Genomic DNA, 25,516 nt, shown 5'->3' with positions numbered 1-25,516 from the left:
TTTATGTGCTTCTGTTTTTAAAGATTTATTTACTTATTACGTATGCAATGTTCTGCCTGCATGTATGCCTGCACACCAGAAGAGGGCGCCAGATCTCATTACAGATGGTTGTGAGCCACCATGTGGTTGCTGGGAATTGAACTTAGGACCTCTGGAAAACCAGCTTGTGCTCTTAACCCCTGAGCCATCTCTCCAGTCCTGTACTTTTGCATTTGTAATAGGAACATTTGGTGGTGTAGTCAAACAATAACTACAAAGACCAGTTTCGAGTCCTTTTACCTCTATATTCTTCTCTATGAGGTTATGCTTTCTGATCATAGGTCTTTTGTCCTATTTTAAGTTGACTTTTGTGTATCATGAAAGCACCTAGCTAAAATTCCGTTGGCAGAGGGCGGGGGTTGGGGGCGGATGTGTAAACTAGGTTTTCCGGGTCTTTTTTATATTTTCTGATGCTATCGTCAGAAGTTCGTTTCCTTCTAGGTTCTCCGTTCTGTTGTCAGTCTCCTCTGTGGTGGTGTTTTTGTTTGTTTGTTTTGTTTTTGTTTTTATCTCAGTGCCGTGTTATTTTACTGACTTTGCGGTGCAGCATTCAGTCAAGAAGCCTCTAACTTGGTTTCTTAGTGTTGGTTTAGGTGTACTCCCCACCCCCATCAATTTTGGGGTTATTTTCTTTTTCTCTGACTACCACAATTTGGCATTTTGATAGATTGCCCTAAATCTTTATTGCTTTCACTCCCTCTGTGAACATATTCAGCCTTTGCATTTCATCTTTGATTTCTTTCCTTGATGCTTTATGGTTTCCGGTGTGTACTTCTTTAACTTCATAACTACATTTATTCCCACTTACTTCTTTCTTTACAACTGAAAATAGCACTTTGTTTTGTTTTCTATTGGACTGTTACTTAGTCTTTAAAAACGTATAGACTTCGGTATGCTAGTTTTAGACCTCGCGCTATGTAGTGCTGCAGTACTTCCTGTAATGTAGACAGGGACCATCCTCTTCTGACCTGTAAACTAATGGAGCTCTCGGGAGTTTCACTAGATAGGATTAAGTGGGGGGAAATCTCTGCTAGAGAGAATGCTGTAGAGTAAATGTTTTTAAATGTCTATTAAATATGTCAGTAAGGGCTGGGGAAATAGCTCAGTGGTTAAGAGCACTAGATGCCCTTCCAGGAAACTCAGGTTTGGTTTCCAGCACCCACATGACAGCTCACAACCATGTGTAATTCTAGTTCCATTGGACCTGATACCTGATACCAGGCACTCATGTAGCACGCAGAGAAACATGCAAACAAAACATCCATACATATAAAATAAGATTTTTAAAGTCAGCAGAAAGTTTGAGAGGATTAATAAAGAGAAAGGGCAAATTTTAAATGTGTAAACTGAAGTGATAAATGGGAATGGTGGTGCTGTAAGCAAGATGGAGCATTAAGAGGTACAGACCCAAATCTCAGGCTGCCTAGTGAACACACACAAGCTAAACAGAAAGATTTCTCAGCTGTCTGCAGACGGCAGCACTTCTCATTCGGCTTGGGCAGGTGTTTGGTCAACACATCATCTGCTGGTTTCTGTTATGGGTCTCGGGGGTTTTAGTCAGCCATTAACTAAGGTTTCACACTCAGTTTTGATTCTGGAAGTCATAACTGTCAACAGAAGGTGGGATCTGGAGAAGATGAGAGGGGCCTAAAAATGCCTTAGGAACTTCTGGTAGCTATACTACTTAAAAGAAGAGGAGGTTACATTATAATGGAACTGTGAAAGTATATATTTTTCAGTGAAGATAACTAAGATATTAGCACAGCATTTTTCTGTTCTGTTGAGTGTTAGAAATGCTATTTTCGAGGTGGTATTCTGCAAAACTAAAAGAGGAAAGAAGTGTGGGTGGTGATAAGGAGAATCAAAGCATGGCATTCCCCATTTGTAGTTTAAGAGATTGGGTTAAGTTGCCTTTCAGTAATTCAGTTACAAGCCTAAGGGTTATAGAATTCTTCCAAATTGTTTAGAATTTTTCATTTATTGAGTAAAACACTCATCTTTCAAATTTATCCAGTTTTAGTTCTCATGCTGTGATACTCAATTTTATACAAAGTATATATTCTTTCATTCAACTACCAAATTGAAAAGTGGAAGCTAGAAATGTGCCTAAGAAGTGGAATTACTGTTATAATTATTGTATTTACTGAGTCAAATTTCAATTTCCTTTGTGCAAATTCAAGTTTGTAACATTTGTGTCGACAAACCACTTTGCTTTTCTGTAGCAAATACACTAATAATACATTATAGATAGAAAACTTTCAACTCATTTAATGAATAATTGATGCTTCTTTAGTCCTTCAGATCTTAGTAAGCACCCCTGCTGATGCAGTAGTATTTGTAATTTTATTATTTAATGTGTTTGGATATTTTGCCTGCAAGTGTGTCTGTCTGTACACCTCTGCATGTCTGGTACCTGGGGAGGCCAGAAGAAGGCATTGGGTCCTCTAGAACTAGAGTTTCAGACAGTTGTGAGCTGTTATATGGGTGCTAGGGATCAAACCCAAGTCCCCTGAAAGAGCAGCCAGTGCTCTTAACCACTGAGTCACCTCTATAGTCCTACCATGGAAGTATATTTCAATCTTGTTTATAAATTACAGCATTTTCAGGGTCATGAATGTTGTAACTGATCAGTTACTAACTACTGGAAGCACTAGGTAGAATTTTATTTTATTTATTTACCTACTGATCAATGTCTCATTTAAATTTTATACTCTAGTGACAATTTAGAAATAACTGATGCAGTATGTGTTACAATTACTCCAGCATTTTAGGTGTACATTCTTTATTTTTCAGCTCCTAAAAGGAATGGGCTAGGGATATAGTTCAGTGCCATAGTGCAGGCTTGCCTAGCATGTACAGCTTTGGAGTCCATCCCTGGGGGGGCAGAAGTGATAAGAGAAGGAGAAAAGGGATGAGGGAGAGTGAGAGGGGGAGGAAGAAAAATTAACCTAAATACAATTAGCTGTAAGCTTTTTTCAGAAAACAAATGTTTAGAAAATAGTTTACTATAATTTAGTAATAAGTAAACCACATTAGCATGTGATCTCTTTTTGAAAGAAACAAATCACAAGTAAGAACACAAAAGTAAAAACAGAAACAGGTACACTGTGACCAACATATGGCAGGAGCTGGAACCACCAAATTACTGAAGATAATTAGCAAAAGATGTGCTCAGGGAGCAGAGCAACCCAGACCCCACCAGGCTCTGAGGGGCTCAGAAAGGAAACCTCGGCAGCCTTGGTGCTGGTAAAGTGATCGGTTTTGCCCTTTGGACTTGGTTATTAAACATAACTGCTTATGTACAACAACATAGATATCATGGAGTGATCTGTGTATAGTACAGTAAAAGATGTATAGGTTTCTAAAATCTACTGAAAATTGTAATGAAGAAGCTAGAGAAGGTAAATACTACACAGCAGTGCTGTCTGTCTTCCGTTAGGAGCTGTGGGTGCTTCAGAGGTTTTAGAAGCTTCCTCCTTTTCCTACTGAACACATTCGTCATCTTTTCACTGAATACATAGGGCTTAAAAAGTCGTTTTTATTCCTAACGTCCTTAGGGTGGAATTTGTTTACATTGTTGATTTGATTCTAGGATTAAGTTGATAACTATGAAATACCTGAGACATAACCTCCTGCCTGTCACTCATTTTAACATTCACTGAGTGCCGAGACAAGTTATATTTTCAAGTTTTCCATGGCTGCTGATACTAACTATAGTATGTAACCTTGAGGAGACAAACTTGGGATATCCTCTAATGGAGAAAGGGTTTTATTACCTGTTTATCTCAGAATTAAACTAGACAATGGGGATGAAAGAGGCTCCCCAAGGGCTTAACACCAATCACTGTAGCTGCCAGGGTTGACCAAGTCCCTCAGTTCTTTTTCTGATGTACTTCTTCTGTGATAATCAGAGCTTACTTTTCTATTTTCTATATATTCTGCCCTGGTTTCCTACTGTTATGTTTATGCTAAGAACTAGTAATAGCAATTTCAATCAAATTATTTAAATTAAAATCTGTTTTAAGGTAGATGTTGGGATCTTTAAAAAATTATAGTTAAAATTTACTTAAAATGTAGAAAATTACCCATTCCACTAATGAGCTCATTTTAAGATTGTTTACTTTGGATTACTTTAAAATGCCGAGTTATGAAAAGTGGATTCAAAGATTTTGGAATATTCCAAATAATACCTATAAAGTTAATAAAGCTCTTAAGCCTTCTTTCTCTGTCGGTCTATTTTGGAAAGCATTCCGACTGTGCCTGTAAGCATTCTTTCTCTGTAATGATTGGTAGACAGGGAGTAAACAACCTACTGTAAATGGGCCCAATGCCAGCTGGCTCCAGGCAGCATCAAGCTTGTGACTTACAGTCAGGGTTAGGAAAATGCTTTTTAACTTGTTCATTTCCGTTTCTTTAAATATGAGGGGGAGGCACAATTGCTCTAATTTATGAAGTTCCTCACAAGATCTTGTAATGCTGACAAAGTAGTCAGGAATGTCTTAGAAGTTATTAGTAATTTCATTGGAACTCTACCCCTCTAACTTTTTTAAAAGGCAGTTTTAATATTTAAAAAGAATTTCTGATATCAGCTTATCCTTCCCCTTGTTGAATGTACTTGGAGTCATACAGGGAGCTTCTCTGACCTGTTTTTTAATATATTCAATTTACTGCCTAGTACTGTTTGAGGGGGAAGGTATGATATTTAGGAACTGAAGATTTTTTCCATTTTTTTGAGTGATAAAGTAAATAGATACCTTGAAAAAGAGGAAAATACTTCGTGTTTGTCTTCAAAGACACATCCCACCTAAAGCTTAGTTTGGAGCTGATGAACCACTTTAACTATCTACACTAGCTGAATGTCATTCCCACATAAAAAGTGAAGCCAAGATTCTGGGTAGTTTTGTTGTTTGTTTGTTTGTTTGTTTGTTTGAAAAACCAGTCAAAAGATAATGATCTTCTTGAACAGTCTATCAATTATTTTGCAACTGAGGAAACACTATACTTAGAGAATTTCATGGAACCAAATTATTGACTCGAAAATTTCTGAAGATTGCTGTAGAATAGGAAGTAAGGTCATATACATACATGTTTACTGGTAAAATGGAGACTGGAATTTTACCACATTGAAATTTACAAATGTATAAAACCTGAAACCACAATAAGATTTTTAACATGATATAATATAGTAATTTACATTATAGCTCTTTTACTTTTAAATGCTCTGTTCCATGCAGTGATACTCTGGAAGACCAGGTTAGATTATTAGAACAAATTAAAGTACCATCAGTTGGTATACTTTTCAGTGAATACAAACTAATATAGTTTCTCGATACACACAAAGGATACTGCAGTTCAGATGGTCGTTTTATCTGTTGTACTGGCTGGTTTTGTGTGTCAACTTGACACAAGCTGGAATCATCAGAGAAAGGAGCTTTAGCTGAGGAAACGCCAAGATGAGATCCAACTTTAAGGCATTTTCTCCATTTAGTGATCAACAGGGGAGGGCCAGAACATGTTGAGTGGTGCCATCCCTGAACTCCTGGTCCTGAGTTAATCTATAAGAAAGTGGCCTGAGCAAGCCAGGAGAAGCAAGCCTGACTCTCCATGGCCTCTCCGTCAGCTCCTGCCTCCAGGATCCTGCCCTGTTTGAGTTCTTGTCCTGACTTCCTTCAGTGATGTGGAAGTGTAAGCCAAATAGACCCTTTCCTCCCCAACTTGCCTTTTGGTCATGGTGTTTTGTCACAGCAATAGAAATCCTAAGACATCTGCTGAGTGTTAAAATATGAAAATAATTTTTAGAGGCTATAGTATATTTTAGTGAGCTTTTTATTGTTGTTATCTGTACCAATATTTGCAGGCTTTCTTGGGTTGTAGAGCTCTCATTTCACCCAGGTGGGGAATGCATTACATTTGGTCAAAGTTTGATTAGCTGTGTCATTGCTTATGCTAATACCTTATTAGCATAATGAGCATAGGTGATGATGTAAATTATCCTAAAAATAGTTATTAGACCTCCAAATTTATCCACAGGAGTTGACAGTGTAAGGACATAAATCAAGGTACTGAGCTTGACTGGACTTAAACTAATTCTGACAGAGACACAAAATAGAAATTATTTTGATAGTCTGTTCCCAAATACTTAGCGTATTAAGTACATGTTCCGTCACTAAGTGTGTGAAAGACTATGGTGAGTGCAAAGTGGATCTCACAGCTAGTCACCAACTCAGAATCTCTCACTAGATACAGGACTTCCCAAAGCAGAGTCTGGGAGATGGCCTCCTGGAAAGCCTCAGAATGTTCTGAGACTGACAAATAATGAAGCACTATGATAACAGTCCTCTATACTGTTTGTTCTGTGGTTCAAAGAACATCTTGCTAAAATCAAGAAAACATTAGATTTCTAAAATATGAATGAAAGTAACTTTTCTCTAATTGAGAACATGAAAAATTCTTATTAAAATTGAACAAGTCTTTTGGCATTCCTTTATAAGCCAACAAAATACATCTGGAATAGTTCATTCTTGCTGTTTCATAAAGTTCTGGGTTCACCATGGTACAATTTCAAAGTATCAGTTCTGGCAAGGTGATCTTTGGTTTCTTATAGTTGTTACAAGTGCAGACTCACCTTCTGAGGACTGATCCTAGGGGTCCTTTGCAACCGTATATTACAGGGCAGTCCCAAGGCCAGAGGAAGTACAGAGGGGAAGCATTTGCTAGTGTAGTCTAGCACCACTGCACTATATGAGGGTTATGTAACACACACGTGATTATGAAAGTACTGGGAAGCAATCACAAACAGTAACAAAGACAAGGAAAATGGTATATGATTACGTAACGTATCCTTCTTTGCCTGTGACATCATCTTTATCCCCTCTAAGAGTTTAGAGGCTTCTGATCTCTCTGGAGTTCAGTTGTCTTATGTATAATTCTGCAGCTGGGAAGTCAGGGCACTAGCTAGTTCAGTGTAGCCTGTTAGACTACTAGCTCCCAGTTGGGAAGCACCACACACTTACAAGATGGTTGTTTCTTTAAAATAGAAAGTGTGTGCGCGTGCCTTTTTTCCTCTTTTTCTTGTCATTCTACTGAGCTGAAAATAGACAGTGATAACAGAATAGAAATGTTTTCTGTAACAGATTAATATTATGAAACCCATTATTAAATGCTTATGCACCCCCTTTGTTAGCCATGTGTTTCATAATACAACAAGGAATATATTTCATGACAAGTTTTCTGTTAGATGCTGTTTATCCAGTCTGTCAGACTTATTAGAGACCCAGACCCATACCTTAAGAAGAAAATTATTCTCATCTGCATGACCATAATTTACAGTTTGACTCTTTAAATGTAGTTAATTTTTTAGAGCTAGGATTTTAAGGCAGATTTTTTGAATTGTAGGCAATATGAATGGACTTGAAGATTGAGACAAGTAATGGGGTGGGGGTTGAATATCATGTAAAGGTGTTTAGGTTTCACCAATATCGTGAGACCTTATGAGCCACATAAAATCGTCCTAACAGAGCTGAGGGCAGTGAGGACTGCTAAGGTGTTACTAACAGCAATGATCCAATCATATCTGTATGTGTGGATAATAAGGATGCAGAATACAGAGCCCACTGAAGCTGAGAGGGATGCTGTACAACTTTATAAAGGCAACAGGGAACGATCGTTTCTGAGCCAGACTGTTCTGCTCCATGCTGTACCTCAGAAACACTACTCTGGCAGTTGGCTATAGGATAAACTATATATATATTGGGGGCGGGGTTTAGAAAGAGACTATACAGCAAGGGAACTCCAAGAGTGACTGCCAAAGAGCCGATAAGGAATACTGAGAGTATGAGCTGGAGTGGCAGCAAAGGAGGTGGAGAGCAGTGTTTGGAAGGCTTTAGGAGGGAGGCGGCTGGTTGACCTTGGAGCACCATTGATTTCTATCCCTGCTCATCGACACTGGCTTTTCTAAGGCTACCAATCATCTTCTTGTCACTAAATACAGTGGACACTATCCGGTGACCTACTGTACAGTAGCTCCGTGCTATCTATCAGTGACCTGTTTAGAAAGATTTCTTCCTAAGACTTCTGGGGTCCAGATCTCTGGTTCTCTGCCTCCTTTCTATAAGCTCCTCTACTTGAAGTGTTTGCAGAGCTCTTTTCCAGCCCTCTTGTCACTTCATTCCTCTTCCTGACAAATGATCAGTTGCTTCAGGGGCGAGGACCCCTTCATCTTGAGTGTCTTCAGCTCCAATGTGGTCTTTTCACCTCTTGACCTGTGTGGAGAACTACCTACTGAGTAGCTTATCTAACTAACAGGCCTCTCAAGCTCATCATGTCCAAAATGATTTTCCTGCTTATCAGAAGCTCGACTTCCTCTTGCCGATATAGCCAGTACCTGGGCAGGTACATTATGTGCTGTCTATCCCCTTCCCAAAGCTGCAATCTGGACAATCCTCAACTTTTCTCCTCTCTGCCCATAGTGTTGAAGATATGAATAATTCCCTCATAGTGTGTGTGTGGTGGGGGAGCGGGGTGAGGATTAATCCCAAGGTCTTATAAAGGAAAGGCAAATTTTCTACAACTGAGATACACTCAGTTCCCCAATTACTACCTGCCATTTCAGTTGATCCTTCCTTAAGGAAGGCTACAATGTTTTTTTTTGTTTTTTTTTTTTTTTGAGACGGGGTTTCTTGGTGTAGCCTTGGGTGTCCTGGAACTCACTGTGTAAACCAGACTGGCCTCAAACTAAAAGATCCACCTGCCTCTGCCTCCCAAGTGCTCAGATTAAAGGTGTGTGCCACCACTGCCCAGCTACAGTGATTTTTTAAGTGGATTCCGGAAACATCTTGACTGGCATCCTTCTCATCTCCAGCGTGCTCCTGTTCTGTACCTATAGCTTTCATGCATACAGATAAGATCAGATCACTACTGTTTATAAGAAAGAGTGTAACAGTCCTTACTGCCTCTAGGTCAGTTAGGCATTTTATGTGTCTTGTGTTGTGGTTTCTGTTCCTAAGATAAAGACCATGATCAAAGGCAAGTTGCGGAGGAAAGGTTTATTTCTCTTAAGGTTGTAGTCCATCATGAAGAGAAGTCATGGCAGGAACTGTGGCAGAAGCCATGAGGAAGTGCTGCTTCTTGGCTTGCTCCCCCTGGCCTGCTCAATTTGCTTTCTTGTATACCCCAAGACCATCTATCTGCTCGGGTGGTACCACCCATAGTGTGCTGGGCTCTTCCACATCAAATCCTACAAGCAATCTGATGGAGGCAGTGTCTCAATTGAGGTTTCTTCTTCCCAAGTAACTCTCTTTATGAAAAGAAAAAGAAATCAAAGGAAGGGGAGACACCTCCAAAAAACAGAACAGATTTGATAAGCTTTTTATTGAATATATTTTTTCTCTTCTTTAAAATTGGTTTTACTCTAGCTCTCTGGGCTATCTGGAGTCTGGTTCTTGGTCCTCCAAATAGTGTCAGGTGTGGGTTCCATCTCATGGAGTGGGCCTTCAGTCAAATCAGACATTGGTTGGTTACTCCCACAGGTTTGTGTCGCCATTGTCCTAGCATATTGGATATGGTTTCTCAACTGCTTTTGAATTCTTTCTTTCCTGCTGCAGTGCCTTTCCATAATCCTTAGCCTTCACTCTGCCTCTAACTTACTCACTTACCATCCCTTCTTCATTCTCCAAAACCTAATTAAATAGCACATCTTCAAGCAAGACTATCCCTGATGCTCCTGTCTGTACCATCACAACACAAGGCATTTCCCTAGCCTCGTATTTATCTCATGGTATTTCAACTAAAGAAAAAATAGTATAGGAGGCTTTTTCTCTCACACCTCTGATTGTACAGTAATTAGGAATTTGCATAAAATGTCACTAAGGGTGGAATACATAGGGAGGAAATGCATGGGGACACTTTTCTGTCATCCAATGAAAATACTTATTAATACATAAAGCTTTTTCTGTACTTATAACACAATTTTAAATTGTGCTCTCCAAGCTTGTGTTGCTTATTTGTTTGCAGTAGTAGAGATGGAACTTGGGACCTTCTACATGCAAGGCAAGTACTCTGACCAGTAAACCACAGCCACAGCCCCGTCAGAGTGTTTGGTATATTATTTGCACTATCAATATTATAACAAAAAGTACATGTTCACAAAATCTTTATTAGATGAAGAGCTGGTTAAATAGATGAACACACGAAAATGTGAGTGGGTAGATAGGAGGATGTACAGGAAAGTTGTCTTTTGGAGTTAAACTTACTGCCTTCTTTTAAAGAATAAGGTTTAATGTAAAACTCACAAAGGAGGAGCTGGGGAGATGACTCAGTGCTAAGACCGCTTGCTGCACAAGCATGAGGAGCTGAGTCTGAATCCCAGCTGGGTGTGGTCCTGCATGAACCCACCCATCACCCCAGTGCTGTGGTAGGCAGAGGCAGGAGAATGACTAGGGTTTGGCGGCCAGCAGCCTAGCTCACGTTCAGTGAGAGACCCTGTCTCAAGGGAATAAGGCAGATAGGACACCTGACATCTTCCTTAAGTCTCAACACAAGCATGGGCCTGCTTAGCCCTCCACACACACGTACATATATCACGCATACACAAATTAAAAAAAATAGCAACAAAGTCAAATACCAGTCTTCATTAGGTTTCTAATCAAAGCAACTTAGAAGGAAAGAGTTTATTTCATCTTACACTTCCAGTCCATCACCAAGAGAAGTCAGGGCAGGACAGGGCAGGAACCTGGAGTCAGGAGTTGATGCAGAAGCCTTAGAGGCATGCTGCTCAATTGCTTGCCCTCATGGCTTGCCAAGCCTTCTTTCTTGTAGAACCTAGGACCACCAGAGGTAGCCCCAACTATACAGTGAACTAGGACCTCTCACATCAATCAACAATCAAGAAAATACCCCCCAGAGTTGCCCACAGGCCAGTCTGGTGAGGGAATTTTCTTAACTGAGATCCCTTTTCCCAAATGATATAACCTGTGCCAAGTTGACATAAAACTAGCTAGTACAACTTTTTATTTCACTAATATTCTCATCTTTTTGTGTAATCACCATAGATATTTTTTTATTTCTCTACAGTCACACATTTCTAATGTGTCTACCTGCAAATGTAGGACTTATTCTACCTACACCTTTTATTAAGCTCTTTAATTTCTTTATATTCATGTAGTGTTCTGTGGTGATTCCTCATGGTAATGCAACTAACTCTGCATCAGGAGTTAGCAAACTATAGTCCCAGATCCATCTGGCCCTTCAATTGCCATGAACTAAGAATGATTTTTTTTAAGGATTATAAAATACAAGAGGGAATGGCAAAAGGCTCCAAAACCTTCTACTGTGTAGTCCTTTGCTGACAGATGTGCATTGATTGAGAGCTATACAATCTTTTAAGTAAGTGTTTAACACTGTATCATATTAGCCATGTAGGTGATTTTCATTATCCACGGTAATTAAATTCTAAATGTGGTACTAAGTACATGAGACAGACATTTATAGTATGAGAGTTATAGTATGAGAGCCTGAAAACAGGAAAGCAGTGTGTCTCTTATCTCTTTGTTTGGAATGTGTTCTTCAGTCAAGTCAAAATTTTCAATACTCTGTGCTTATATGCATATAGCCTGGATGACACTGCATTTTGGATGTTCACTGATCATTATATCAGTGTCTAAAAGTAGGATCGCCACAGTTTATGAACCTGTTCTGTATGTGTATGTGTGTATATGTATGTAGGTATGTGTTGGGGTTTTTTGTTTGTTTTTCTGAGACAGGGTCTCATTTAGCTCAGACTAACTTCAAACTCACTACGTAGGTGAGGTTGAACTTGAAATCCTTATGTTCCTGCCTTCAGCTCCCAAGTGCTGGGACTGAATAAACTTACCAATTGCCTGGCTTTAACCTTATCCTGCTTTTTAATAATTGAGTGTTGTAGTTTATACTGTCAGTGGGCATTTTCAAAACTTTTATCAGAAGTCATATTCAAATCTTATTAGAGTTCCAAACTGTGTTAGCCGAGAAGTTAGCTGATGGGAGGAAAAGCCAACAAACAACCTGGCAGCCAGTCACCATGTTACACACATGTAATCTCAGGATTTAAGAGGCTGAAACAGAAGACACTTTGAGAGTTCAAGGCCTGCCTGGGCTAGTTAGAGACCATCTCAAAAACACCATTAAAAGAAAAAGTTGTTACCTGGAATGGTTAAGAACCTCTTTGAAAGCCCAGACTGAGATGAACACTAAAGGACCACACAGTGAATACTGGTCATGTTACCCAAGGTAGGATGTAGGGTTTCAGATAGACAGTCTCCAATGGGCAAGAGTTCAAAAGCCTCACCTTGCTGTGTGCATAAAGGAAGGCTCTTCTAGAAAGGCAGACAGGACAGACAGTGGAGCTATACAGCAAACTGAAAGACTCTCTACCAAACAAAACAAAATGAAATTTAGAGGGAAAAAAAAAACAGTATGAGGGATTGCATGTGAACAGCATGTTAGGGATATCATACAAGCAGCATGTTATCCCTATCAAATATACACTGCTCCCTGCCTGAATTTATTAATGTCTTTTCACATTAACAATTTGTAGTCGTTGAGGTTAGTTTAACCTAAGTTTCTAAATGGGAATGTAATTTGAGAGAACAGCTTTTTGAAGCTGTTCCTTGAGTACCAAAAGATGTACAACCAACAACTATGTTGGTTATTATTTGTTTGTATAATAAAATTAATTGCCCAAAGAGTCACTGTGTATCCTCTAATAGATATTGAAAATGCACTTAGTATAATGGCATTTAAAAGTAAAGAACATTATTAGCCCTTTGACACTGTGATACCCTTCAAGTAATTATCACTAGTTAAAGGTATGAGTTTGCAGGTGCAAATTTTATGTGTTTAAAATAGAAGAGGAGACGTGACACTGCTTCTAGTTTTCTTTGAAATCTTCAAGGTGAGAATGCAAAGAGGGGAGCCCTCTGCTAGGCAGCCCTGCAGAGTGCTTACCCCCATCCTCTATCTATCTATCTATTTTACACCCAGGTATCAGTTTCCCCTCCCTTCCTCCTCTTCTCCAAGCACCCCCCAACTCTGCCCCCCCCCAATCCACTCCTCCTCCTTTTCTGTTTAGGAAAGAACAGGTCTCCCATGAGTGTCAACAAAACATGGCATATCAAGTTGCAGTAAGATTAAGCACCAAGCCTTGTATTAAGGCTGGGCAAGGTGACCCAGTATGGGGAATAGAGTCCCAAAAGCCAGCAAAGGATTAGAGACAGCCCTTGATCCCACTGATAAAGAGTTCCACAAGAGGTCCAAGCTATACAACTGTCACATATATGCAGAGGGCCTAGGTCAGTCGCATGTAGGATCCCTGGTTGTCAGTTCAGTCTCTATGAGCCCCTATGATTCCAGATTGGTTGATTCTGTGAGTTTTCTTGTGGTGTCTTTGACCCCTCTTGCTCCAACAATCCTTTCCCCCACTTTTGCAGGATTTCTCAATCTCCACCATTGACTTTTTTTCTTCCAGTAATGTTTGGTTCTATCCTAGGTCTCTGGGTCATCCAGCCTGTGGGTCCTGGTGCTTGAGGCTATGTCAGGGGTGGGCTTACTGTCCTGGCATGGGTTTTAGGCTAGACTGTTCATTGGTTGGCCTCTACCTCAGTCTCTGGGCCACCCTTACTCCAGCACGTCCCATAGGCAGGACAGACTGTGGGTCAAAGGTTATGTGGCTGGGTCAGTTTCTATTTAAAGTCTTGCCTGGTCATAGGAGGTGGCCAGTTCAGGCTACATAACCCTATTCCTAGGAGTCTTAGCTGGTGTTGTCCTTGTAGATTCCTGGGAGATTCCCTTACACCAGGTTTTTACTTGACCCTGAAATGCCTTCCCTCTTTTCAGTAGTCTCTTTCAGTACTCTCCTCATAAACACCCCCACTCCAACCTGATCACTCATGTTCCCATCCCCACCCACCCACAGTCCACTCATGAAATTCCTTCTATTTCCCCTTCCCAGGGAGATCCAGGTGTCCCCCCCTAAACCCTCCTTGCTACCTAGTCTTTCTGGGTTGCATAATATCCACTTATGAGTGAGTACATACCATCTTTGTCCTTATGGTTTGGGTTACCTCACTCAGGATGATTTTTCTAGTTCCATCCATTTGCCTTCAAATTTCCTGGTGTCCTTGTTTTTAACAGCTGAGTAATACCCCTTTTTGTAAATGTATCGCATTTTCTTTATTCATTCATCGGTTGAGGGACATCTAGGTTGTTTCCACGTTCTGGCTATTAAAAATAATGCTGTTATGTACATTTATGAACATAGTTGAGCAAGTGTCCTTGTGGTATGATTGAGCATCCTTTGGGTAAATGCTCAAGAGTGGTATAGCTGGGTCTTGTGATAGATTAATGCCCAGTTTTCTGAGAAACTGCCACACTGACTTCCAAAGTAGTTGTACAAGTTTGCACTCCCACCAGCAATGGAGGAGTGTTCCCCTTGTTCCACATCCTCTCCAGCATGAGCTGTCTTTGTGTTTCTGATCTTAGCCATTCTGACAGGGTTAAGATAAAATCTCAGAATAATTTTAATTTACATTTCCCTAATAGCTAAGGATGTTGAACATCTCTTTATGTGATTTTCGGCCATTTGAGATTTTTCTGTTGAGAATTCTCTATTTATCTCTACCCTATTTTTAAAGTGGATTATTTGGCTTGTTATCTAGTTTCTTAAGAGATTTATATTTTGGAAATCAGCCCTCTGTTGGATAGGATGTGGGGTTTGTGAAGATTGTTTCCCATTCTGTAGGCTACCATTTTGTCCTATTGATAGTGTCTTTTGCCTTATAGAAACCTTTTAGTTTATTAAGTGTTGAACTTAGTGCCTTTGCTGTTGTTGTCCTATTCAGGAAGTTGTCTCCTGTGCCAATGCCCTCAAGGCTAGTCTCCCCTTTCTCTTCTGTCAGGTTCAGTGTATCTGAGTTTATGTTGAGGTCTTTGATCCACTTGAACTTGAGTATTGTGTAGGGTGATAGATATGGATCTATTTGCACTTACATATGCTGACATCCAGTTATGCCAGCACCATTTGCTGAAGATGCTTTCTTCTTCCATTATGTAATTTTTGTTCATTTGTATAAAATCTGGTGTCCATAGGTATGCAGATTTATGTCTGGGTCTTCAATTTGATTCCATTAATCCACCTGTTCTTATGCTAATACCAGTTCTGTAGTAGAGCTTGAAATTAGGGATGGTCGTACCTCTGGAAATTCTTTCATTGTACAGGATTGTTTTAGCTATTCTGGATTATTTTGGTTTTCCATATGAAGTTGAGTAGTCTTTCAAATTCTGTAAAAAATTGTGTTGAGATTTTAATGGGGATTACATTGAATATGTAGATTGCTTTTGGTAAGATGGCCTTTATTGTTATGTTAATCCTACCAATCCATGAACATGGAGAGCTTTCCATTTTCTGGTATCTTCTGCAATTTCTTTCTTCAAAGACTTGAAGTTTTTGTCATACAGGTCTTTGACTTGCTTGGTTAGAGTTACACCAAGATATTTTATATTATTTGAGGCTATTGTGAAGGGTGTTGTTTCCCTAATTTCTTTCTCAGCCCGTTTATCATTTGTATAATGGAGGGATACTGTTTTGGGGGTGGGGGGTATTTTTGTATCGAGCCACTTGACTAAAGGTGTTTATCAGCTGTAAGAGTTCCCTAGTAGAGTTTTTGGGGTCGCTTATGTATATACTATCATATCATCTGTGATAATGATACTTTGACTTCGTCCTTTCCAATTTGTATTCCCTTGGTTTCCTTATTGCTGTAGCTAAAACTTCAAGTTCTATATTGAACAGGTATGGAGAGAGTGGACAACCTTGTCTCATTCCTGATTTTTGTGGAATTGCTTTGAGTTTCTCTCCATCTAGTTTGATGTTGGCAATCTATTGCTTCTATTGAATTTAGGTATGTTCCTTGTATCCTACTCTTGTCTTCTTTTGCTCAAGATGGTAGCCACATGCAGCTCCAACCTCATCATTTCATTGCCTTAGGATGCCCTAACTCTATAGGGCCTCCTGCTTTGCTGACCAGACTCATGTTAACCATGGAGCAAAAGGGGCTGTGACAGCTGAGCAAATTAATTCACCAAATGCAATCAGAAATGTAAGAAATAATGAATGAAATAACATGATTGTATTATTGAAAGTCATCTATAGATTTTATGCAGTTAAGCTCCATCAAACCCCTATGACATTATTCCCACAACTAGGACCAAAGTAATCTTAAAGGAAAAGGGGACAATACTAAGGGGCAACAAAGTACCTTACTTCAAATTATAATACAGGGCCAAAGTAACAAAACCACCATGACAGTGGTGTGAAAATAAAACCTGTGGACCAAAGAACCAGAGTAGAGGACCCAGAAATAAACTGACAGTAACATAGCTAGCAATAGTCATCTGATCCACATGGGGGCCAAAACATACATTGAAGAAAAATACTCTTTAACAAGTTATTAGGAAAATGGAATATTCACATGTAAAAGATTCAAACTTGATTTTTACTTCTTACCCTGTACAAAACTCAAAATGGATCAAAGACCTAGTTTAAGTTTGATACTACAGGAAAACAGAGGGAAACATTGAAAGATAGATGCACAGGCAAGGACTTTTTGAAAAGGACTGTAATAGTCTAATGTTTTAGTTAAGATTTCTATTATATGATGAGACACCATGACCGGAAGCAGCTTGGGGAGGAAAAGGTTTATTTTATCTCAGAACTTGTAGTCTATCATCCAGGGAACTCAGGGCAAGAATCTGAAGGCAGAAACTGAAACAGAAGCCATGGAGGAGTCCTGCTTACTGGCTTGCTTCCCCTCACCCCCACCATAGCCTGCTCAGCCTGTTCACCCAGAACCAAGTGCCGATGCTTATTACTACCTGCAATGAGCTGGGACCTTCCACATCAATCATCAGTGAAGACAATGTCTCTACAGGCTTGCCCACAGGCCAGTTTTGTGGGGATATTTTCTCAACTGAGGTACCCTGTTCCCAAATGACTCTAGATTGTGTCAAGTTAATATAAAACTAACCAGCACATCCAAAAAGTGATAGAAAACTGCTGTTGCATTGCATGAAATCAGGAGGCAGAATAGGAAAGGGATCAGTTTTCAACATAAAGAGACAGCCTACAGCGTGGAAGGAAGTCTTCACCAGCTAGTCACCAAAGAGTAAAATCCAAAACATCAGAAGAATTCAAAAAGTTAAACATCAGGAACAAATATTTTAAAATAATTATAACAGTACAAGTGACCAATACATCTGTGGAAAAAAAATGTTCAGTGTCTTTAGACATTAAGGAAAGGCAAATTACCCTAGTCAGGATGAGTACCATCAAGAAAAGAAGTACTTTTTTGTGGTGCCTCCTAGGATTGGCTGTGACAGGATGAAGCTGAATAGCTCCGTCCCAGCCACTGGCTGTCAGAAACCCATTAAAATGATGATGAATGCAAGCCTCATACTTCCTATGAGAAACACATAAGTAGATGCTTGAGGTCCTGGGTGAAGAGTGGGAAGGTCATGAGGTCGGAATCAGTAGCAGGAATAACAAACAAGCATGAAGCAAGGCATTTTGACCCAGAGCACAGTGTGCCTGCTGTTGAATAAGGAGTATCCTTACTACAGACCAAGGAGAACTGAAGAGAGGAAGCACAAGTCTGTTCATAGATGCTAATCTGAGTGTTCTCGATGTGGTTGTTGAAAAGGGGGGGGGGGCATGGAGGAAAGAAGGATATTCCTGAACTGACAAATACTATTGTGGCTCAGTAGGCTCAAAAGAACTAGCAGAATCTGAAAGCATTTCTAACCTCTCTAAAGAAGGTGATGTCCAACAGCATGCTGTGAGAAAGCCCTTAAGAAAGAAGTTAAGAATCCCAAGACCAAAGCATCTAAGAATCAGTGTCTTTGTTACTCCACGTGTCCTGTAACACAAACACAGACATATTGCTCTAAAGAAACAATGCACTACAAAAAATGAGGAGGCGGCTGCGGGGTATTAGCCAAGAGAATGAAAGAAGTCAACACCTGGAACAGATCGCCAAGAGACGTAGGCTGTCCTCACTTGAGTCAAGAGTAGAAACTCTAAGTCTTTAAAATAAGAAACTATTGGGCCTTAAAAAATAAAAGAAAACAAGGAACATACCTCAATTCTTGCCTTGCAATAATGAAGACTGAGTCCCTCTTTGGCACCCATGGGGAAAAAAGGCAAGTGTGGTGATGTGTCTACAATCTCAGGGATGCAGAGGCCGATACAGGGATCCCTGCTGCTTGCTGGTCATGTAATCTAGCCAAATTGGTGAGTTTCAAATCCATTGAGAGAGCCTGTCTCAAAGAATAAGGTGAGGAGTGACTGAGGAAGATGCCCAACATCAGTACATGTGTATCTGTGTGTACACACGCACACATGCTGTTTCTGAAACAAATGCTGGCCAGGTGGAGTGCCCCTTACATATTGTTATATTGTGGAGATGATTTTGAGTTGCAGTAATATTTATTTCTTTTAAGATACTTTACTAATTCTTCAAGACTCTCATACAATGTATTTTGATCATACTTACCCCACACTCCTTCCTCTAAGTCCTCTCAGATCCAAAGCTTCTCAATTAGGTCAAACATTGCAGAAATCAGTATGGAGATTCTTTACAACAACAAAAAGAACCAGAACTACTGTGTGATTGAGCTATATCACTATTCAGTACATATCAACAGGAATCAAAGTCAGAATACAACAAAGGTGCCTACAAACTCATATTTATTTTGTTACAACTCAAAATAGCCAAGTCACACAATCAGCCTAGTCACCCATCAGTGGAGAGATAAAGAATGTGTGTGTTGTGTGTCTATATATATATATTATAATAATGAATATATTATATATATTTTTTCTTTGAGTATTATGCAGCCACTAAAAAATAAAATTGTGTTACTTATATAGAAATGGGCAGAAATCATCATACTAAGCAAAATAAACCAGACTTGGAAAGACAAATGTCATGATAAAACCCATTATTTTGTGCTGTTAATGCATATCAATAAAAATTTATATAAAAATATCTTAAAGCCTACAACTTGAAAGATAATACAAATTACATCCCTTTTGTTACATGGGAAGATTTTGAACTTCCTACTTTTTACCTTGGTAAAACAATTCAAATAAACCGTAATTACTACAGAATATTTTTACATGTCTTTGAACATGTAAGTTTCTGCATTTTAGGTAATGTCACATTTGAGGGAGGAAACTGCTCATCATAAAGAACTTTAGTCTCCCTAGAAAGGCCTCTGCAAAGTTAATCACAGCCTCTATTGGAACTCATGGAGACCAACCATATGCAAGCCACCCTCTTAACACTGCTTTAGAAATGCCAGAAGTCAGTTTCCCACAACCAGGTAACATGTCCCTAGCAAACAATCTTACTTGATTATCAGAGTCTAAATGCTTTCTACTCATGAAGAAAATGTCACTCCTTATACTACAGAGTGACTACAACGTTTCTCGTTTTCACAACGGTTTTCCTGTAAATGTTGGAGATTTTTCTTTTCATTTTTTTGATTTTGACATATTTTAAGACTATTTCATCTTAGCCTGGTGTGGTAGTGCCTGCCTTAATCCCAGCACTTGAGACGCAGATGCAGGAAGATTTCTTGTGAGTTTGAGGCCAGCCTGATCTATGTAGAGAGACTATGTAACCAAAAATTTTTTTAAAAAAATTACTTTGACCACAACTGGGATCTGACAGTTGTATTTTATCCTCTCTTAACCCAGAGAATGTCCCAAATTTAAATTTGGGAAACTTTAATTTGCTCGGTTTATAGACTGTGCTAGTGTCTGGTTGTTAAGGCCCCCTCTTACCTTTCCTAATATATATAACTTACATTTCCTTACATCTTCCACAGTGAACTACAGATGCTTCATAAAGCCAAACTCATGTCTTACTAGTTGCACGCATGGTCCGAAGCACACAGCATGTTTCCTGACTTCTGATACAGAACCTTATTTCCTTTGTTCCTTTGCTCAGGACTTTCTGATTCAGTCCTCAAACAGCTTGAGGGATCTTTTTTAAAAAAAAAAAAATTATTATATATATAGTGTAATGTCTGCATGTATTCTTGTAGGACAGAACAGGGCACCAGATCTCATTACAGATGGTTGTGAGCTACCATGTTGTTGCTGGGAATTGAACTCAGGACTTCTGGAAGAACAGCCAGTGCTCTTAACCGCTGAGCCATCTCTCCAGCCCGAGGGATCTTCTTGTTGTTAATGTTTTGGTAGTTTACTGCCATAAAACCTTTACTTGAGATGTCCAACTTCTCTTCAAAGGTGACTATCAATATATGTCCATGGTAACCTTTGTATCTGTATGGCATCAACATGCAGAACACCAATAGAAGGCAATAAACTCCTGGACTGTAAGTTTGAAAATAGCTTCTTGTTGCCAGGAAGATACCAAGTTGGTGACCTTGACTCCTGGAACTTGTTTACTAGTCTTGTCTTTATCCTCAAAATGGAGATATTAAAACAATCATTCTCAGAGATGATGTCAAGATAAAATAATGAGATCATTGATACAGAGCATGTATGCCCTGCCAGCCCCCACACAAGGTGAGAGTTAGCATATGTCAAGATAAAATAATGAGATCATTGATATAGAGCATGTATGCCCTGCCAGCCCCCACACATGGTGAGAGTTAGCATCAATTCATTAACAGGTCAAGTGAAATCACTAAAAGGAAAGTCATTAAAAACTCTTAAAGCATAATATAGTTCTACCTACCAGATATTTCTGTTATTCCTACTGTTTGGACTGTGGCTGTACTTTTGAACATGGTGTCAGTGAGCCACTTATGACTCAACCATTGCATCATCTTAGACAAACATCAGCTGGATGTGTGCCAGAATAAAGTGTGATAAAATATATTTTACCCTCTTCTCCATTTTGTTTACTATGAACTTCTACTGAAGTTAAGCCCATAGCACTAACATTCAGTTGACTTTAAACATTGAGGACATTTGCACATATTATTCACTGTAAATTATATAATTCTATATTCTACAGTAACTTGTTTGAAATAGTTTTTGCCTTTCCTAACAATTCTTTTTGAATACTACTTAAGAATATTTAATAACAAGTTAATATTGAATAATGTCATTGTAATTTCAACTCTGGTTATAAATATACAGTACAGGATACATATTCTGTTAGAACAGTTTGCAAATTGAAGACTTACCTTCTTGTATTTGAAAGAGATGAGACTTGGGGTGTTTATGATCCTTGTATACAGATGTCTCTTAAAAGACTAGTGGTGAATATTTATTTTTATATTATTATTGGCATTCATGTTTTTAAAAGTAGTCAAAGGAAAATGTCATAAATTAAAGAACATTTCTAATTATTGAGTTGACAGATTCAGCTAAGTCTTATGTAAAGGGAAGTTGACATTAAGTTAGTCTGCTTCCTTTAACACTGCATTATCCCCTTGCTCCTCTTCCTTTGGAGCTGTAACTTGCTTAATACATACCAAGCTTCTGCATTCAGCAAGGAGTAGAATGTGAACTTCCAATGTTAGGGTCCCCACCTTCAACTGTGGAGAATCTTTGTCTTTGTCCACTGTTGCTGTTTGTATCTTCATAGAGAAAGCCCTTGAATTTTCCTGCCTGCACAGGGCTGGGGGTGGGTGAGGTAACAAAGGAGAGCTTCCGGGTTTGCTACAGAGATCAAACAGAAAGAAAAACCCCTCTGGGAGAAAATAGAAAGCATGCAGGGAAAGGAAACTTCCCTCAAACTATCATTTTTATGTTCAGACATAAGAATAGCATTCATCAAATAACAGTGTGGTGCTTTTTAAAGAAACCTGCTGAGACTGCAACTGAGACCTTGGAGACTAAGACAGTGACAGATGAAAAGTCAATAGAACAAGAGAAACAGAAAAATAAGATGACCCAGAAATAAAAGACATAGAAAATGGGAAAGAATATAGGAAAGTAAGACCAGTCTAGGAACTCAAGAAAGAAAATACAAAAAATGACTAAAACGTAAAAGGAAGGAAGTCATCAAAACTAGGATAGAGGAGTTAGGGATTTCCTACTTATTTATTTGGAATTGTAAAAGTTCAGTGGATTCCAGCATGATGGTAAGAAATCTGAGTACTTGGGAGGCAGGCAAATCTCTGAGAGTTCCAGGCCAACTAGGGCAACACAGTGAAGCCTGGTCTCAGATAAATAAATACCCCCAAACAAAACAAACTACTACTACTAAAATTCTATGAATCAAACATATTTATATATAAGAATAGTTAGGAAGCTTGCAGTCTTGTAATTCCTAGCCAGGGTAAGAAACGAAAACAAATCCTAGCAACACCCTGGAGGGTTCCAGAGTGACTCTACAAGATTATAATCATGGAAATAACTGTTGTTTGTTTTTTACTCTTTTGACTCTTTACTCCTTTTTTGTGGGCCCGCCACCCACCTCCCAAATAAATCACACATGGAGGCTTATTCTTTCTTATGAATGCTTGGCCTTAGCTTGGCTTGTTTCTTGCCAGCTTTTCTTAGCTTAAATTATCCCATCTACCTTTTGCCTCTGGGCTTCTACTTTTTCTTACTTCTGTATATCTTACTTTCACTCTTACACTGTGGCTGGCTATGTGGCTAGGTGGCTGGCCTCTAGTGTCCTCTCCTTGTTCCCTTTCTCCTTGATCTCTTTTTTGCTTCTTTCTTTTTCCTCCTATTTATTCTCTCTGCCTGCCAGCCTTGCCTATCCTTTCTCCTGCCTTGCTATTGGCCATTCAGCTCTTTATTAGACCAATCAGGTGTTTTAGACAGGCACAGTAACACAGCTTCACAAAGTTAAACAAATACAACATAAAAGAATACAACACACCTTTGCATCATTAAACAAATGTTCTACAGGTTAAACAAATTTAACACATCTTAAAATAATATTCTACAACAAATAACCACCACCCTAACAAATAGCATACTTATTTTTTATTCTTGCTTTTTAGCTACTCTATATGTTATACTTAAACCTTTGTTTGGAGATTTCATATAAATAGAAGAGTTGTGTGTGAATTCTTAGGAATACAATGTCATTTTGTATTGTTTCTTTGCCTCAACACTGAAGATTGTTGTGGTTTGTTCATATGAGAGAACTATATCCTCAGAGGCAGGACATCTATTCCATAGTTGTGAGCATTTGATTAGTTTCCAGTTTGAGTTTACAGTGAAAAATGCAACTGCCAACATCTTTACATGGTTTGTTGTATACAATTTTTTTGTGGCTACTTGTCCACTGTTGGGGTTGCTGGATCACCAGACTTGACAAGATAATGCCAAACTGTCTTCCAAACTAACTGTACCCCTTAAACTTCATCCCTTCTTATTGTCAAATGTTTCATTTCTCCCAGGGTGCGAGGCATGTTATGGACTTCCATTGTGGCTTAAATTTGAAACTTCATAATTACTAATGAAGCTGAATAACTTTTTTCACTTGTTTACTAGCTATTTAGAGTTCCTGGTTCGCAAAGTGTGTTATGTTGTTTATTTGGGGTAGGAGAGAGAGTGTCCATTTTTCAAGTGAGTTTTCAGTTCTTTAATTTGAAACTCATATTTGACTAAGCCTAAAAGTATTTCTGTGTGTTTGGAGTGCTTTCTTTCTCTTAGACATAGCTTAATTCATTGTCTGCTCACAAGTACTTTTAAGGATAAATAGATGTATTTTATTCAACATTCGGATTTTCACATAAGAGTTAGACACCTGTAACCTAGCCTACTATTTCTATAAAAAAGAAAGCTACAAATGTTCTAACCAAACTCTTGATCAGTCTTTTGATTTTGATAGTTAGGTTTCTCTGACAGATGAATGGAGGTGTCTTTATTTTCTAAATGTTCTAACTATTATCTAATCCAACTTAATTTAGTAGATTATTTCATTATTTCTCAATGTATGTTTCTAAATGGATTTGAAACAATATTCTTGGCATAGATTGTGGATTGAATATAGGCATAGATTGTGGATTGAATATAAAGAAATAAGGAAAACATTTTAGGCTTTCTGGAAGAGGATGGTAGTTATGTAGAGTTCATTCCATTTTTTTCTTCCTACCTGGCTGAAAAAAAATGCAATTGCTTTGGCATGTATCATTCTATGGGATATGATACTATTTCTTGTTGCTACCAAGAAGAAAATTAAATTATCTACTATTCAAAATGTGATCCTGTAACCCAGAAATACAGTTTCCCTGCTGATTTCAACTTCGCACTGCAGTGGCAAGATGTGAGCCCATTTTTTCCTCTCCTGTTGAATTCCCCTAAGTTACCATTGCTCATTATTTTTGGCTTTAGAGTTGTGTCCATTTCAGTAATTACGGAAACTTTTCCTTGCATTGGTCACATTCTTGAGCACTCTGAGGAAAACCAACACTCAAATAAGGATGGTCCTCAGGGAATATTCCTACCCTCTTCCCTGTTCATAGAAGACGAGTGGACAGATTCCTTCCTAATGTTTATCAGGAACCTTCCCTAAACACTCCATTGTAATTTTAAAATACTTTCTTTCCATTACTCTCTGTACTCTTAATTCTAAAGGTTCAAATGTTATGATACACTCTGATTCTGTAGCCAACATTAGCCTCAAATCATGGCAGTCCCCCATCTTAGCCTCTCAAGTACTGGTGTTACAGTTATATACCATCAAGTCTAGTTTAGTCTTTGATTCTTACAGAAAGTCTTGGGAAAGTTCAAAGTAAACAAGGTAATAAATACTTAGACTAAATAATAGTCTCAGTACAGCCAAACTCCTGCAATAATGTCCATCTAACAGTTTACAGTTCACCTGGTAATGTTTTCATGTTATAAACGGTTGTCAGTTTTCAATATTAAAGATATTAGAGAATCATTTACCAACAGTAAAATGTTTGGTGTGCAGTTGTCAAAGATGTAAGTGCTAAATCAATGACTTGTCCTCCATACACCAATTCTGTGATCCAGGTTTTTATAGCAAGTGGTTTTGTATTCTGTTTTAAACCATGAATAAAATTTTTGCAACAGTCATTGTCTTTTGGTTCCTTCTCTCCTCTCCCCTCCCCTGCCAGGACAACTTCTGCAGTGCTTTTTTACTTTATTATGGCCTACTGCAGGACTTTATACATTAACTCATTTTAATGTGAAAATAGTTTATGTACAACTGCAAAGAAACAGCTACACACATAGCTCATTCTGCCCCAGAACAGAAGAGCTGTAATACCAAAGTTCGCCGAGTTATTTGATAAATTCGAGAATGTTTTCTCTGTAGAAAATAGTAAACATGATAACAGTAAACATGATAACATTTCCCAGTAAGCTCATTTAAACTAAATAGTAGCCAAATTCTACATATATTGTTTTAAATTCAGGAACTCATTTCTTCAAAGAGCCATGTTTTACTTAAGTCGTGGAAATGAATTCCTAATAGCC

At 38.6% G+C, this 25,516-nt stretch overlaps 1 protein-coding gene and 1 long non-coding RNA gene across 3 annotated transcripts in view; one reads left to right on the top strand and one right to left on the bottom strand.

Annotated features, from left to right (window-relative positions):
• The window catches only part of LOC131896003 (uncharacterized), a 31,606-nt gene extending 11,480 nt beyond the window's left edge, over window positions 1–20,126 (bottom strand). For both annotated transcript variants that reach the window (XR_009375342.1, XR_009375341.1), the window contains exons 1-2: window positions 19,939–20,126; window positions 18,621–18,700 (exon numbers count right to left, since the gene is read on the bottom strand). This is a non-coding gene — a long non-coding RNA (uncharacterized LOC131896003). The remainder of the gene's footprint in view (window positions 1–18,620; window positions 18,701–19,938) is intronic.
• The window catches only part of Nr3c1 (nuclear receptor subfamily 3 group C member 1), a 101,334-nt gene that overhangs the window by 35,410 nt on the left and 40,408 nt on the right, over window positions 1–25,516 (top strand). The window lies entirely within an intron of this gene.

The sequence above is a fragment of the Peromyscus eremicus genome, chromosome 19, assembly GCF_949786415.1.
Source record: "Peromyscus eremicus chromosome 19, PerEre_H2_v1, whole genome shotgun sequence".
In the NCBI taxonomy this organism is placed as follows: domain Eukaryota; kingdom Metazoa; phylum Chordata; class Mammalia; order Rodentia; family Cricetidae; genus Peromyscus; species Peromyscus eremicus.
Note: the sequence above shows the minus strand (reverse complement) of the source record. Positions and strands in the feature narration are given on the sequence as shown.